Below are 15,561 nucleotides of genomic sequence, written 5' to 3' on the forward strand. Positions count from 1 at the left end.
TTTGCTGAGCAAATCCAGAAATTTGGGTTTTTTTTTTTTTTCTGTTTGTTTGTTTGTTTGTTTGTTTTCAATGTCTTTGAGTGGTATCTAAACTCATATGAAGGAAGAGAAAGTTAATGTCATTTACCTGCTTAAGTCCCTTCCATGGCTCCCCATTCCCTTCATCAAAGACCAAAACAAATAGCACAGCTTATACTCCACTGTAGCTATACTGAACTACTATTTTTTTTTAGTTGTTTTATTGAAACATTCATATACCATTTACATACATATCTGGGAGATACTATGGGTTTGACTCCAGACCATTGCAATAAAGCAGGTATCATGGGACCTGGGTGGCTCAGTGGGTTAAGCCTCTGCCTTAGGCTCAGGTCCTGGTTTCAGGGTCCTGAGATCAATCCCTGTGTCGGGCTTTCTGCTAAGCAGGGAGCCTGCTTCCCCCTGCCTCTCTGCCTACTTGTGATCTCTCTCTGTCAAAAAAAATGAAGCAGGTGTCACAATAAAATGAGTCAAATGATTCTTCTGGTTTCCCCATGTAATCTATTAAGTGTGCAATTGCATTACATCTGAAAAAAGCAATATACATACCTTCATTTAAAAATACTTTATGGCTAAAAAATGCTAACTGTCATCTGAGCTTTCAGGGGGTCATAATCACTGATCACAGATCACTATAAAATATTGTAATAATTAAAAAGTTTGAAATATTAGGAGAATTACAAAATGTGACACAGAGACACAAAGTGGGCATATGCTGTGGAAAAATGGTGCTGACAGACTTCTTGCACTCAAGGTTACCGCAAGCCTTCAATTTGTAAAAAATGCAATTATCTGCTAAGTTCAGTAAAGGGAAGCACAATAAAACATGGTACACATTATAGTTAACCCATTTATAGTGCAATTCATTTGCTTTTTATTAGATTCACAGAGTTAAGCATCCATCACCACAAATCAATTTTAGAACGTTTCCATTACCTGCAGAAGAAATTGCAAATCACTTAACTATCACCTCCTCCAATCTCCTCACTTCCCCTATAGCTCTAGCAACTACTAGTTTATTTTCTATTTCTATATATTTGCCTATTTGGGACATTTCATATTAATCAAATAGTACAGTACATGGTCCCTTGGGTCTGGCTTCTTTAACTTAGCCTAGTATTTCAAGGTTTATCCATGTTATAGCATTTATCAGGATTTTGTATATTTCTACATAATATTCCATTTTACACATATATTACTTTTTTTTCATCCATTCTTCAATTGTTGGATGTTCAGGTTGTTTCTGCTTTTTAGCTGTAATGAATAATGCTGCTATGATCATCCATGTATAAATTTCCATGTGTACATATGTTTTCCACTTTCTTGAGTATATTCCTAGTAGTGAAATTGTTGAATTATAGGGTAAGTATGTTTTACCATTTGAGACACTGCCAGACTGTTTCTTCAAAGCAGCTGTACCATTTTACATTTCAGCTAGCAGTGTATGAGGCTTCTTCATTCTTGCCAGCACTTGTTATTATTTACCTTTTTGATTATAGCCATCCTAGTGGGTGTGAAGTGGTATCCCATGGTGGTTTTAATTTATATTCCTGTGATGGTTAATGATGTCGGGTATCTTTTCATTTGCTCACTGGCCATTTGTATATCTTTGGAGAACTGTCTCTTCAGACTTTTTGCTCATTCTTTAATTGGGTTATTTGTCTTTTTATTACTGAGTTGTAACTGTTATCTAAATATTCCAGAAACAAGTTCTTATTATAATATATGTGATTTGCAAAAATTCTCTCTCATTTTGCGGGTTGTCTTTTCACTTTCTGGATGATCTCATCTGAAGTGCAAAAATTATTAATTTTGATGGTGTCAGAATTTGGGTGGTGTTAGCTTGGTCTGCCACAGGCGGGTGGCTCACCATAATGTATGTTCTCACAGTTCTGGAGGCTGGAAATCTGAGTCCAGGGTCTCAATAGCCACGTTTTCTTCCTGGCTTGCACACAGCTACTCTATGGCTGTGTCCTCACATCATAGAGAGAGAGCTCTGGTATCTCTTCTAATAAGGACAGAAATCCCATCCTGAGAGCCTCACCCCCATTACCTCGTCTGAATTTAATGATCTCCGAAAGGCCCCATTTCCAAATACCATCACACTGGGGATCTGGGCTTAAGTGTGTGCATTTTGGGGAACACAATTCAGGCCATAGCAGATGGTGTCCATTTTATATCTTTTTCTTGTGTTGCTTGAGCTTTTAGTGTCATATCTAAGAAATCACTGCATAACCCAAGATTATAGTGTACCCCTATGGTATTTTCCCAAGAGTGTTACAGTTTTAGTGTACTTAAGTGGTTTGTTTGTTGTTTGTTTTGACTTTAGGAAGTTTTTCATGCTGTTTCCTTGATCTGGAAAATATTTTACTCAGCATACCTTTTGCCTGGCTAATTCTTCGTCATTTCTCACATGTCGTCTTAGATGCTTCCTCCATACACATACTTCCTGCAGGGGTTAGTTGAACGCTGAGGACCCTGGGTGTAGCCCCCATCACTGCATGGATCACATTTGTTTTGTAATCACTCCAGCTGCCTTTATTTGCCATATCTGCTTCACCATTGTGTACACTATAACATCTGAAAGAAATTACAGAAGCTCCTGCATATGAGGCATTCAATAATATTTTATGGGGTCAATAAAGAAATGACCAAAATATCAACTTTTAATTTATGGTGAGAAATAGAATTGTCAAGCAGACCTGGTATCCACACTGAGCTGACAAGGGCAGATCTCTTCTCTGCAGAAAACGACACAGAAAATTGAATTATTCTAAGAGTATTTCTTGGTATCCATGGGCTTGGAAAGTGTTATATTATTTGAACGTTTAATAGCACCATGTCATGATGGTGTGTCCTGACAATTCCAGAGCTCACATACACTTGTCTCTGCCCCTTTTCTCACCATGACTGTGATCCTTGAGCCTTGACTCCCTTTTAGAGAGAGTGCTTAGAAGACCATGCCAGCTTTTTCTTTCCCATTGTTTTTCTCTGTTATTTGGTGCCATTCCTTCCCCTTTCTTACTGACAAATTCTGCTTTACTTTTATACTAATACAATATAATAGGACACAGAGTGTTATTCTCTGAGCTGCATTCCTCTTCTAAATGCTGCACACAGTAAAATTTTCCATGGCAGGACAATATGTTTTAATATCCTTAATAACTTCTAGGGCACCCACTAGAGCGTTTTAACTCCGTAAATAGCAAACAATGTCATAGCCCAAATATTTTTGGCTATATAATTATAACTCTGTTGATTAGAGACATGATTTAGTTTTGTTTTGTTTAGAGTTAGAGCTTTGTTGGGCTATGTAGGGAGATTTAAATATTCAGCCTGAATGCTATTTTGTGTGCCTGGGAGTGTTCGCCACAGCAGGTGTTACCTAACCAGATGCTAAAGCCTTTTAAATTAATACACAGCATCTTGTCAAACATGCCTCCTGCTTTACACCGTCAGAGCTGTTGAAAATTGGCTTTTCCTGCCAACAGAGTTGTCGGTTGGCAATGACTCAGCCCTGACATGCTTTAGCTACAATGCTTACTGGGCCAGGTGATTTTACTAACGTGCTTAGAATGTTGAGTTTTAAATTTAAAAACAAATTTATAAATAAATTTCCAAATTATTTTCAAGCGTTAAATAAGCAAAAAAGTATCTTTTGGACATTGGTAGGAATAAAAGACTCATTGCCTCTCTTTCTATAAGAATGAGCCAAGCTCAAGGATAAGCTCATTAATTGGGTTAGAGAACTAAAAGGCTTGGTTCCTATGTGAAGGTTTCTTTCTGATGATCTTCCTCTCTCTTTTCTCATGTATCTGATATAGTAAGGCCAGGCATGAGGGCTTTTCCTATTTGGGGAAAAGTACAAGGGGAGCTGGAGCAGGTTAAACAGAAAGGATTCCTGGGCTTTCTCTTCCGTCTTGGTTCTAGCTCATTGAATTTGTCTTTGTCATTTCGGTAATAATATGCAAAGGGACCACAAGGTTTGGGAATTAGAGAAGCTACTCAAAGTTAGGATTTGGAAAGCTACTCAAACTTAGAGCCAGCACCCCAGAGGGAATGATCTTAACATGGTCCATCCTGCTCACCTGAGTCAGGAAATCTCTAAAAGGCTTTAGGCTGTAACCCTGGGTTCTGGCCAGACTTGTAGGCAACTGGGCTGCTCTCAAACAACATCTCATAGCAACCAACACAAGTGTTCACTGAAAACTCCTCAAATATATTTTATCCTGTAATTTCACTTTGGACGCCAGACAACAGTTTGAGTGTTGTGCAAGCCCCTGAGTAGTGGCAATAGGTGCAGTGAGAGAGATGTGGAGGGAATTACAGCAGATGAGGTCACCTGCATTTTAGGGGGCTCTTAAGAACAGTTTTATGATGACAAGAAAATTTCCTCATAGTTGCTATCTTTGTAGATATTAATATTGTGCTTAAGAGAACAGAGTGTTATTTTATGTGTTTAAGGTAATATTAACCAAATTAATGGAAGAGTAAGAATATACTCTGTGCAAAGGAGCAAATGGGCACAACAAACCATTTTCTCTTACAAAAGTGTGCTGAGTATTTTTACTGTGTCATGTTAATGTCAGTCATTTTTCATCATGCTGTTCTGCTAATGATACAGAGGTATCCTTTCGTCTTGAAAACAGTCCTGCTGTCCCTTATCTACTATTAGGATCTTCTAAAAGAAAAATGTGTGTATGTAAGTGTGTGTGTGTGTGTGTGTGTGTGTGTGTGTGTGTGTGTGTTGTGGGGAGTAGGGAACTCAATGAAATTTATTCAACTGATTTATTTAAGTTGGTTGTAGGACTCTCGAGTTGCATTTCAGTTGCCATGAATGGGGGAAAATCTGCATGACTTCCTGAAGCACCTAATGAAATATACTATCCTAATATAGAAAACTGGCCTTAGAAGAAAACAAAATTATATGGAATGACTACAGATAGCTCAAAAATTACAGAGCGCATATTATTTATTGGAATTCTGTTGTAACCAGGATCTATAGTAGTCACATTTGCACTAATGATCGGATTTTTTTTTCCATTTTATTTATTTTTTCAGCGTAACAGTATTCATTGTTTTTGCACAACACCCAGTGCTCCATGCAAAACGTGCCCTCCCTATTACCCACCACCCGTTCCCCCAACCTCCCACCCCTGACTCTTCAAAACCCTCAGGTTGTTTTTCAGAGTCCATAGTCTCTTATGGTTCGCCTCCCCTTTCAAATTTTTTTTTTAATAAACATATAATGTATTTTTGTTAAAGATTTTATTTATTTATTTGACAGAGAGAGAGATCACAAGTAGGCAGAGAGGCAGGCAGAGAGAGAGGAGGAAGTAGGCTCCCCGCGGAGCAGAGAGCCTGATGCGGGGCTCGATCCCAGGACCCTGAGATCATGACCTGAGCCGAAGGCAGCGGCTTAATCTACTGAGCCACCCAGGCGCCCCCATATAATGTATTTTTATCCCCAGGGGTACGATCGGACTTTTTTTTAACTTTAAGATTTTATTTTTGTAGAACAGTTTTGGATTCACATCAAAATTGAGAGGAAGATACATTGATTTGTATAGACTCCCCCTTACTAACACGCATAGACTCCCCCATTGTCCACATCCCCTATCAGATGGTACATTTTATACCTTTGATGAGTCTACATTGACACATCAGTATCATCCAAGTCCATAGCTTCTATTACAGTTCACTCTTGGTGTTATATATTCTATAGATTTAAAAATGTATAATAACATATATCTATTATTACTGTATAATAGTGGGTATTTTACCCCCCCCCCAAAATTCTCTATGCCCTGTCTATTCATCCCAGCTCTCTCTGACTCAACCCCTGGCAACTGCTGTTCTTGGTTTTGTTTTGTTTTGTCTTGTTGTTTACTGTCTCCATAGTTTTTTTTTTTTAATCCCCCAGAATATCATATAATTGTGCACTATGTAGCCTATTCAAAATGGCTTCTTTCACTTAATAATATGTTTTAAGCCGTCCTTTCATGGCTTGATAGCACATCTTTTTTAGCACTCAGTAATGTTCCATTGTCTGGATTCACCTATTGAAGGACATCTTGGTTGCTTCCAAGTTTTGACAGTTGTGAATGAAGTCAATATAAACATCCATATGCAGGGATTTTTGTAGACATAATCTTTCAGTTCTTTTGGGCAAGTGTGAAGGAGCACATTGATTGGATCATATGGACTAATTAAATCATTTTTACTCACACCAACTGAATAAGAAGGCACTGCTACCTACATTGCCTAGACAGACAATTATGGCTTAAAAAATTCATTGCTATTGGCCAACATATGAACCTAGCTCTTTTTCACTCTGAAATTGGTACTGTTTGGACCAAGCCACATATAACTTCTATGAGTAGGCAGAGTATAAGGCCAGTTTACCCATTAGGCATGTGAAAGCACGGCTTTGGGCTCACAATACTCTTAGGGCCCATGCACATGTTCCAATTACTTTAAAAAGTAAAAGAAATAATGAATATTATCTAGTCTGATTAATTAATTAATTAATAATTAAATTAATTAAAGATTAATATTAATCTTTACATCAGCACAATAGTAAAATATAACTTTTAATACTTTTTATGAAAGAAAGGGCCCACTAAAGTAAAGTACCTAAGACCCACAGAAGTCATAATGTAGACAGAGTAGTCAATTTGGGGATATTGAAAAATATACTTCCCGCAAAATAGGTCCCCAACCAATCTATGGTAGCGTTGCCTGTCCTCCAGTATTCAATGACAAAGCTGAATCATTTCTAACAGCTGCTTTTAAAGAACATCTGATATGTGGGGCAGTGCTATACATAGTAGACAGATTAAAGACTAGAAAGCAGAGCAAAGATATAAGATAGGAACATTTCAGTGGGAATGTCATAGGTGAGGCTTGAGGGCACCTATGTTTGATTTCAACAAACACCCATTTTTAGATGATGCCAGTTTCTTTGATTGCAAGATTTTAGAAAACAAAAGTTATCTAGTACCTGTGTCTTCATATACATAAAATGGTTCTTATAGCATGTTTGATTTTAAACAGATTCACATCGCTCAGGTCACTGTAATACATTAACATAATTTACTATTTATGCAGTTTAGGGAAAAGGCAACACGGTTCTCTCGTTGGAATATGGATACATAGGAAATCAAGAGGGCACAAAATATTATTTGCATGGAGTTTAAATCTCATTTTCCTTTTAAATTGGGTAGCCTTACTCAACAATTTCTGTGAAAACTCTGAGAGTCCAGTTGTGCCTGTCAAATTGTATTAGCTATGAGGCGATTCTACCTTCAAGCTATCTAGCCCAGGGCTGACCATGAGACATGGCTGTTTCACACAGTAATTTTGGATGACAGCTTTTCCTGAGCTCATGCAAGTCTAGGAGGCAATTAAGAGACCAGAGGTCATTAACACTGCATTTGATTATATAACATAAGGTAACAGTAATAATAATAATAATAAGAAGAAGAAGAAGAAGAAGAAGAAGTGTATATACATAGAGAGATTAGGTATTAATTTCTTAAAACACATGATTTTTATTTGCAAACTAAATTTCTACAGACTCTTGTGAATTTATAACTGATATTCTGAGATTTGTATGTGTATAAATTTTAAGGAATATATTAAGACTTTTTTTTATTAACATTAATGTATTATTTACCCCAGGAGTACAGGTGTGTGAATCATTAGGCTTACACATTTCACAGCACTCACCATAGCACATACCCTCCCCCATGTTCATAACCCAACCACCCTCTCCCTACCCCTCTACCCCAAAGCAACCTTCAGTTTGTTTTGTGAGATTAAGAGTCTCTTATGGTTTGTCTCCCTCCTGATCCCCTCTTGTTTCATTTTTTCCTTCCCTATCCCCTAACCCTCCGCCCTGCCTCTGAAATTCCTCATATCAGTGAGATTATATGATAATTGTCTTTCTCTGATTGACTTATTTCACTCAGCTTAATACACTCTAGTTCCATCCACGTTGTTGCAAATGGCAAGATTTCATTTCTTTTGATGGCTGCAAAAGCCATTGTGCGTGTGTGTGTGTGTGTGTGTGTGTGTGTGTGTGTGTGTACCACATCTTCTTTATCCATTCATCTATTGATGGACTTCTAGGTTCTTTCCATAGTTTGGCTATTGTGGACATTGCTGCAATAAACATTCAGGTGCATGTGCCCCTTCAGATCCCTTCATTTGTATCTTAAGGATAAATACCCAGTAGTGCAATTGGTGGGTCGTAGGGTAGCTCTATTTTCAACTTTTTGAGGAACTCCATGCTGTTTTCCAGAGTGGTTGTACCAGCTTGCATTCCCACCAATAGTGTAGGAGGGTTCCCCTTTCTTCTCATCCTTGCCAACATCTATCGTTTCCTAACTTGTTAATTTTAGCCATTCTGACTGATGTAAGGCGGTATATCATTGTGCTTTTGATTTGTATTTCCCTGATGCAGAGTGATGTTGAGCACTTTTTCATGTGTCTCTTGGCCATCTGGATTTCTTCACTGCAGAAATGTCTGTTCATGTCTTCTGCCCATTTCTTGATTGGATTATTTCTTCTTTGGGTGTTGGGTTTGATAAGTTCTTTATAGATTTGGAATACTAGCCCTTTATCTGACTTGTCATTTGTGGATTAAGTCCCAGTAGTTCATTTTTTGCCCTTGGTTCCCTTGCCTTTGGCGATGTTTCTAGGAAGAAGTTGCTGCGGCTGAGGTTGAAGAGGTTGCTGCCTGTGTTCTCCTCAAGGATTTTGATGGATTCCTGCCTCACATTGAGGTCTTTCATCCATTTGGAGTCTATTTTTGTGTGTGGTGTAAGGAAATGGTTCAGTTTCATTCTTCTGCATGTGGCTGTCCAATTTTCCCAACACCATTTGTTGAAGAGATTGTCTTTTTTCCATTGGACATTCTTTCCTGCTTTGTTGATGATTAGTTGACCATAGAGTTGAGGGTCTATTTCTGGGCTTTCTATTCGGTCCCATTGCTCTATGTGTCTGTTTTTGTGCCAGTACCATACCATCTTGATGATGACAGCTTTGTAATGGAGCTTGAAGTCTGGAATTGTGAGGCCAACAACTTTGGCTTTCTTTTTCAACATTCCTCTGACTATTTGGGGTCTTTTCTGGTTCACATAAATTTTAGGATTATTTGTTCCATTTCTTTGAAAAAAATGGATGGTATTTTGATAGGGATTGCAAAGACTTTCTGTTTTTTTGTCTTCATCTCTTCAATGTAATATTTCTGTTATTAATTTTTTTCTAGAAAATATGTCCTATGGTATGGGAAAGGAGTTATGTATCATTATACATGTAAATTTATGTGCAGTTATATTCAAAGACATGTAGATTTAAAATACAAAGCTTTCCACTGAGGATTACAAATAGAATTTCTAGAAGAATTTTCAATTTTCAAAAGAAGAGACACCAAAATATAGTAAATTGGGGGTGCAGCCTAAGGAAGTCATTATAAAAACATTTTGAAGTCGTTAATTTTGTCTAATTTAAATGCTAGATGGTCAAGTCAGCATGCTTCCATGCCATATGCTTTCCTCAGAGCTATTTTTGATTTGCACAAATGTTAGATGGTTGGAGAATAAACTTAAAAGATGCTTTTTTTGTTTTTGGTGAGGTTGTTGTTGGTGCTTAGTGAAGCTGAATTCCAGCTCACCCTTTATTTTTTCTCTTCTCTCTCAGACTGGTTTGCACCTAACAGTTTTTCAGCCAGTATGTACTCAGATATAGTGCAGAAATAAGGCCATCAGCAGCTAATTAATAAAGTGGCCCACAAGATTAGAGAACGCAGGTTTAATTGGAAGGTAAAGAGTGTTAAAATTGTAATTATGATGAATGGATTGTCAGAGATTACTCTGGAGACTACTGCCTGGTGTCAATGACTTGAAATTAAAAGGTTGAATTTCCCTTTTGTCATGCAGCTTCCCCTGACCTGCTTTTCTGAGGTGAGGATTCACCTATTAAACCAAGGCCTTTCCAACATTCAGTTAATGAGAAAATATGTCCTTTTACTTTTTCTAAATAAACCCCCTCAAGTCAGTGCACCATCCTGAAATGAGTCAGAGAAGTTAGTGGTCTATTTCAGTCCTGTATTTAATATTAAACAGAAAATGCATCTCAAGATGAACATATGTAAAAGTAGAATGTTTTGCATCTGTTTGAAGATGGGCAACCTAGTAGGCTGTGATGAGTTACCAGGAAAAAGAAGCATGAGGAGAAGGGAAGAGAAATGATGGCCAGAGGAAGCCCTGAGTCTAAACACTTCTTCCTGTCCAGGTTACTCCTATAGAGTGTAATTAGGTGCAGAAACTGAGGGAATTTGTATCTCGCCCTTGTAGCTTTCACTTCTAGGAACTATACAGGAACCAAAATTAGAGAAGCTTCTTTGCATGAAACCAATTGAGAGCAACTCACTACCCCAAGGGCTATTATTTGAAATATAAGTAATTCAGACACTTGAATTACTCAAGTTCATCCTTAGCTCTGATGTCAGCAAACACAGGCAAAACCACTTTCAAGATACCAAGGCAGGTTACCTCTGCTCTGGGGATCTGACAGGCCTGGGGGAGATGGGGACCGTTACAAGCTTTGCTAGAATTAATTAATCTCTCTCTCTCTCTCTTTTTTTTTTTTTAGATTTATTTATTTATTTGAGAGAGAGAGCATGCTTGCACACACCAGTAAGTGGAGAGAGAGACAGAGAGAGAGAATCTCAAGCAGACTCCCTGCTGAATGTGGAGCCCTACACAGGACCCATGAGATCATGACCTGAGGCAAAACCAAGAGTCAGACACAACTGATGAAGCCACCCAGGCATGCCCATAGAGTTAGTTAATGTCCTTTAATCAAGTTTTTTTTTTTAAATAAGATTTATAAATTAGAATTAGGGGTGTACAGAAATTAGATGACTTGTATTTGGTGTAAGAAGTGGTACTTTAAAACTTTTTAGGATACTAACCAAAAAAAATTTCTCTCTCTCTCTCTCTCTATATATATATATATATTAAAAACAGAAAAAATTGTGTTTTTGCCTGGCTATGTTTATTTATTTAAATTACAGTGTAGTTAATATACAGTGTGGTACTAGTTTCAAGTGTATAGTATAGGAATTTAATAGTTGCATATATTAGTGTTCATCAGGATAAGTGTGCTCTTAATCCCCTTCGTCTGTTTCACCTATCCCTCTCCACCCAGTCTCCCCTCTGGTCACCATCAGTTTGTTCTCTCTAGTTAAGAGTCTGTTTCCTGGTTGGTTTCTTTTTTTATTTCCCCTTTGTTCACTGTTTTGTTTCTTAAACTCCATATATGAGTGAAGTCGTTCGTTATTTGTCTTTCTTTGATTGGTTATTTTTGGTTAGCATTATACTCTAGCTCCATCCATGTTGTTGCAAATGGCAAGATTTCATTATTTTTCATGGCTGAATAAAATTCCATTACACACACACACACACACACACACACATACATGCATATATACACACATACACACATACAGCACACCTTCTTTATCCATTCCTCTATTGATGAACACTTGGGCTGATTCCATAGTTTGGCTTTATAAGTAATGCTGCAGTAACCATGAGGGTGCTATGTCCCTTCAAATTAGTGCTTTTGTTTTCTTAGGGTGGATACCTGGTAGTGTGAAATGGGATCCTAGGGTAGTTCTATTTTTAATTTTTTGAGGAACCTCTATATTGTCTTCCACAGTGCCCATACCAGTTTGCATTCACACCAACAGTGCACGGAAGGGTTCCTTTTTTCTCCACATCTTCACCAACACTTGTTGTTTCTTGAGTTTTTTAATCTAGCCATTCTGACAGTTGTGAGGTGATACTCATTGTGGATTTGATTGGTGTTTCCCTGATAATGAATGATGTTGAGCATCTTTTTATGTTCTGCTGGCCATCTGGGTGTCTTCTTTGGAGAAATGTCTGTTCATATCCTCTACCCATTTTTAAATTGGATTATTTGTTTATTGGGTGTTGAGTTGTAAAAGTTCTTCATATATTTTGGACACTCACCCTTGATTGGATATGTAATTTGCAAGTATCTTCTCCCATTTGGTTCGTTGTCTTTTAGTTTTGTTGGTTGTTACTTTGGCTGTGCAGAAGCTTTTTCATTTTGATGTAGTTCCAGTAGTTTATTTTTTGCTTTACATTTTAAAGGAACTAATCTACATGATGAGCTGAATTAGTTTTGAGGGTGATATAGCTAGAAATGATTCACTCTTGAGTAAAAGTTGCTTAAATGGTGAATGCCTGAATGTGTATAAACATATTGAGAGCAAAAACTTTAGCTTGCTTCCTTTATTGTCATCTTCCTAGCACTTAGAATGATGTCAGTACACAGGAGTGCTCATAGGCGTGTGTGTGTGTGTGTGTGTGTGTTTGTGTGTGTGTGTGTGTTTGTGTGTGTGTGTGTGTGTGTGTGTATGGTAGGTACATAAGTACATGTTAAGAAAGAACAGTACATTCCCTTTAGTCTGAGGATATTTGGTGTGGCACTTTGTGTCTTGACTGTTCTTTAAAATTCCAAGAAAAAAATAGAGTAGGGAAGGTCATTTTGGTTCTGGGGAAAAGTAGGAATTTTGGCAGACTGCGTTTGGGAAACCAAACGATTGGTCTGAAAAGTTGTTGAATATGGCTTGTGGTTGGTAACTGATCTACTACTCCTGTGTCAGTGACTCTAAGCAAACTCAGCTCTTCCTGCAGATTCTTTTGAATTCAAAAGTGATGGAATATGAATGAAGTTTTCTTCTAACATTTATCTTTGCTGTCTTCAGTTTCTGAAAATACTCTGTCATTTTACAATGACTGAAAGCAAGACAAATTAGAAAAGGAAAGCCTGTGGTCAGGAGGGAAAAACAACAAACTGTCATCACCTGTACCACTGAGTGACTGTCTAACATTGGTGAATTTCTTAACGTCTCTAGGCTCAGTGAGACTTGTTTTTAGACTATTCTTCCAGCAGTTTTAGGTTTCTAGCAAAATTGAGGGAAAGGTACAGAGATTTGCCATATACCTTCTTCCCCCACACATGCGCATCCTCCCCTATTTTCAGCATTCCCCTATCAAAGTGTCCAGTACAATAGATGAACCTACATTGACGCCTCATTACCACCTGAAGTCCACAGTATACATTACTCTGGATAATTATTCTACTCTTGGTGTCATACATTCTGCTGTGGGTTTAGACAAAAATATAATGACATGTATCCAACATTACTCCATGCAGAGTAGTTTCACTGCCCTAAAAATCTTTGTTCCACCCATTTGTCTCTCTCCCTCAACCTAACCCCTATCACTGACTGATCTCTACAGTTTTGCCTTTATCATGTGCTTGAAATCATACAGTATGAAGCCTTTCTAGAATGGCTTCTTTCACTTAGCAGTATGCAATTAAGTTTCCTCCATGTCTTTTCCTGTCTTGATAGCTCGTTTCTTTTTAGCATTGAACGATATTCTACTGTCTGGATGAACCAGAGTTTATTAATTCACCTGCTGAAAGGCATCTTGGTTGCTTTCAAGTTTTGGCAGTTATGAATAAATCCATTATAAACATCCATGTGTATGTTTTCATGTGGACATATCTTTTTTAACTCCTTTGGGTAAAATGCCAAGGAGTGGGTTTGCCAGATTATATGAGTGTATAGTTCTATTTAGTGATATTCTAGTATTTTGTTGAAGTTTTATTATGATTAATGAGATAATCAAAATAAATTGCCTGGCAGACAACCTGGCATATTATAAGGGCTGAATCAATGTTAATTATATTTGGTGTCATTATCATCTCCTAAAAGATATATAAAACTCCGTTCATTTTGACAGTAGATAGAGAAGAGAGAAATGTCAGAGGGAAAATGTAAAAATATTTGATGGTTAGCTTTATATGAGGCATCTGCCTCTACTGCAGTCCCAGATACACAGAATGTGCTTGTCTAATTCATGTTGCTGTGCATGGAAGGTATACTTTGCCTTGGGCCTATTAGTTCCCTGTACTCCCTTTGGACTAATTAGGAAGGATAATATAGGTAATTGTAAGTAATGGTTATCTAATTCCTCAGATAAGGACAAATAAAAAAAGGACTGCTAAATGCACTTCAAATCTGAATCATATAAACCTGATGAACAGCTAGGGTCACATGGAATAGGGGAAAAGCACTACTAGACAAGTGGTCTGGAAAGCATTGTTCGCAGTCTAACCCTATATGGACTGTGAACTTAATGAACTTGGATTTGAGTCTTAATATTTCAGTTTCCTCGGCCATCAAAAGGGAATGAGACTCGCCCACTGGTTATTTAGAGAGCAAGATAGGGAACTTCAAAGTAGTGCCTGAAATTTTCTAGGAAGTTAATAAACTTAAAATTAATCTTAATACACAGAGACACCAAATAGCTTGCTTAGATTTAGTTCCACGACGATAAACAAATCCAAAGTCATCTAGCACCAGTAACATCATGACCAGTTGCTGTCCTCAGTTTTGAATATATGATTGCTTCAGTGCACTTACAGATTTGTATTTTCTGTTTTCTAAACATAAAAAGCATATTTCTCCATTGTAGAGAGTTTTGATGATAAAAATACATAGGAGGAAGCAAAACCAAACCAAACTGAACCAAACCAAAGTTCACCTATTATTTTACTACCTGGAAATACCTCATGTTAAAATTCAGAAGTAATTCCTTCTGATATTTTATCTTTCTATAGACGTAAGCTAAATCTCTAGAAAGATAAACCTAGATATAAGTTTTTAAAAAGTGGTCTGATGTTAAATAGAGATTTGATTTATAGTTTGTCTAATAATCTTAGTTAAATATGGGATTACTTCTAAAGGCCTTTATGTTAACAGCATATAATGCAGCATCGTCACTTTCTTTTGTCCATCAAAATTATGCTGTTTTTATTAAAGTTTTGGTCTTTTTATGGAAACAGTCATTGTTTTCTACTTGTTGCTTATGTCCATTCTCCACTAAAATAGAATGCCCAGAGACTATCAACAGCATTTAAGCAGGCAGCAATCAGGGGAGAAAACATTTATCTGTAATGCCAGCCTAAATGTAACAATGAGCTCTTTCATCTTGATTCTAAGCTCCCAGTTACTCTGAGGTCTTTGAAGTACCCACTTGGTCTAAAGCCACTCAGAGAAACTCAGCAAAATAAGTGGTTTGAAGCAAACAAAAATATAAACCCTAAACCTTTCCCAGCTTTGCATAATCATCATATTCATTTACTTTTGACTGTATTTCCCTTTATAGAGTTTAGGTTAACCATAACTGTCTCCCTGATTTTCATTTTTATTTTTCATCTTCTGACAGTGCCTTCTCAGCATGGAGCTGTTTTCCCAAATATTTAAATATTTGACAAGCATCAGTTTATTACTGAGAATCAATTTAAATGATTTAATGATAAGCATGGGCCTGTTTACTATTTTTCAAAATCATTTTAAAATAGTATTTGCTTACAAGTTAGAGTAGCCAAATAATTGAATTAAGTTTCTTG

At 37.2% G+C, this 15,561-nt stretch overlaps 1 protein-coding gene across 19 annotated transcripts in view; it reads left to right on the forward strand.

The window, feature by feature from the left end:
• PPFIA2 (PTPRF interacting protein alpha 2) overlaps positions 1-15,561 on the forward strand; it is a 498,399-nt gene that overhangs the window by 281,736 nt on the left and 201,102 nt on the right. The gene's annotated exons all lie outside the window — the stretch shown is intronic.

Source organism: Meles meles, chromosome 7, assembly GCF_922984935.1.
Source record: "Meles meles chromosome 7, mMelMel3.1 paternal haplotype, whole genome shotgun sequence".
Taxonomy (NCBI): domain Eukaryota; kingdom Metazoa; phylum Chordata; class Mammalia; order Carnivora; family Mustelidae; genus Meles; species Meles meles.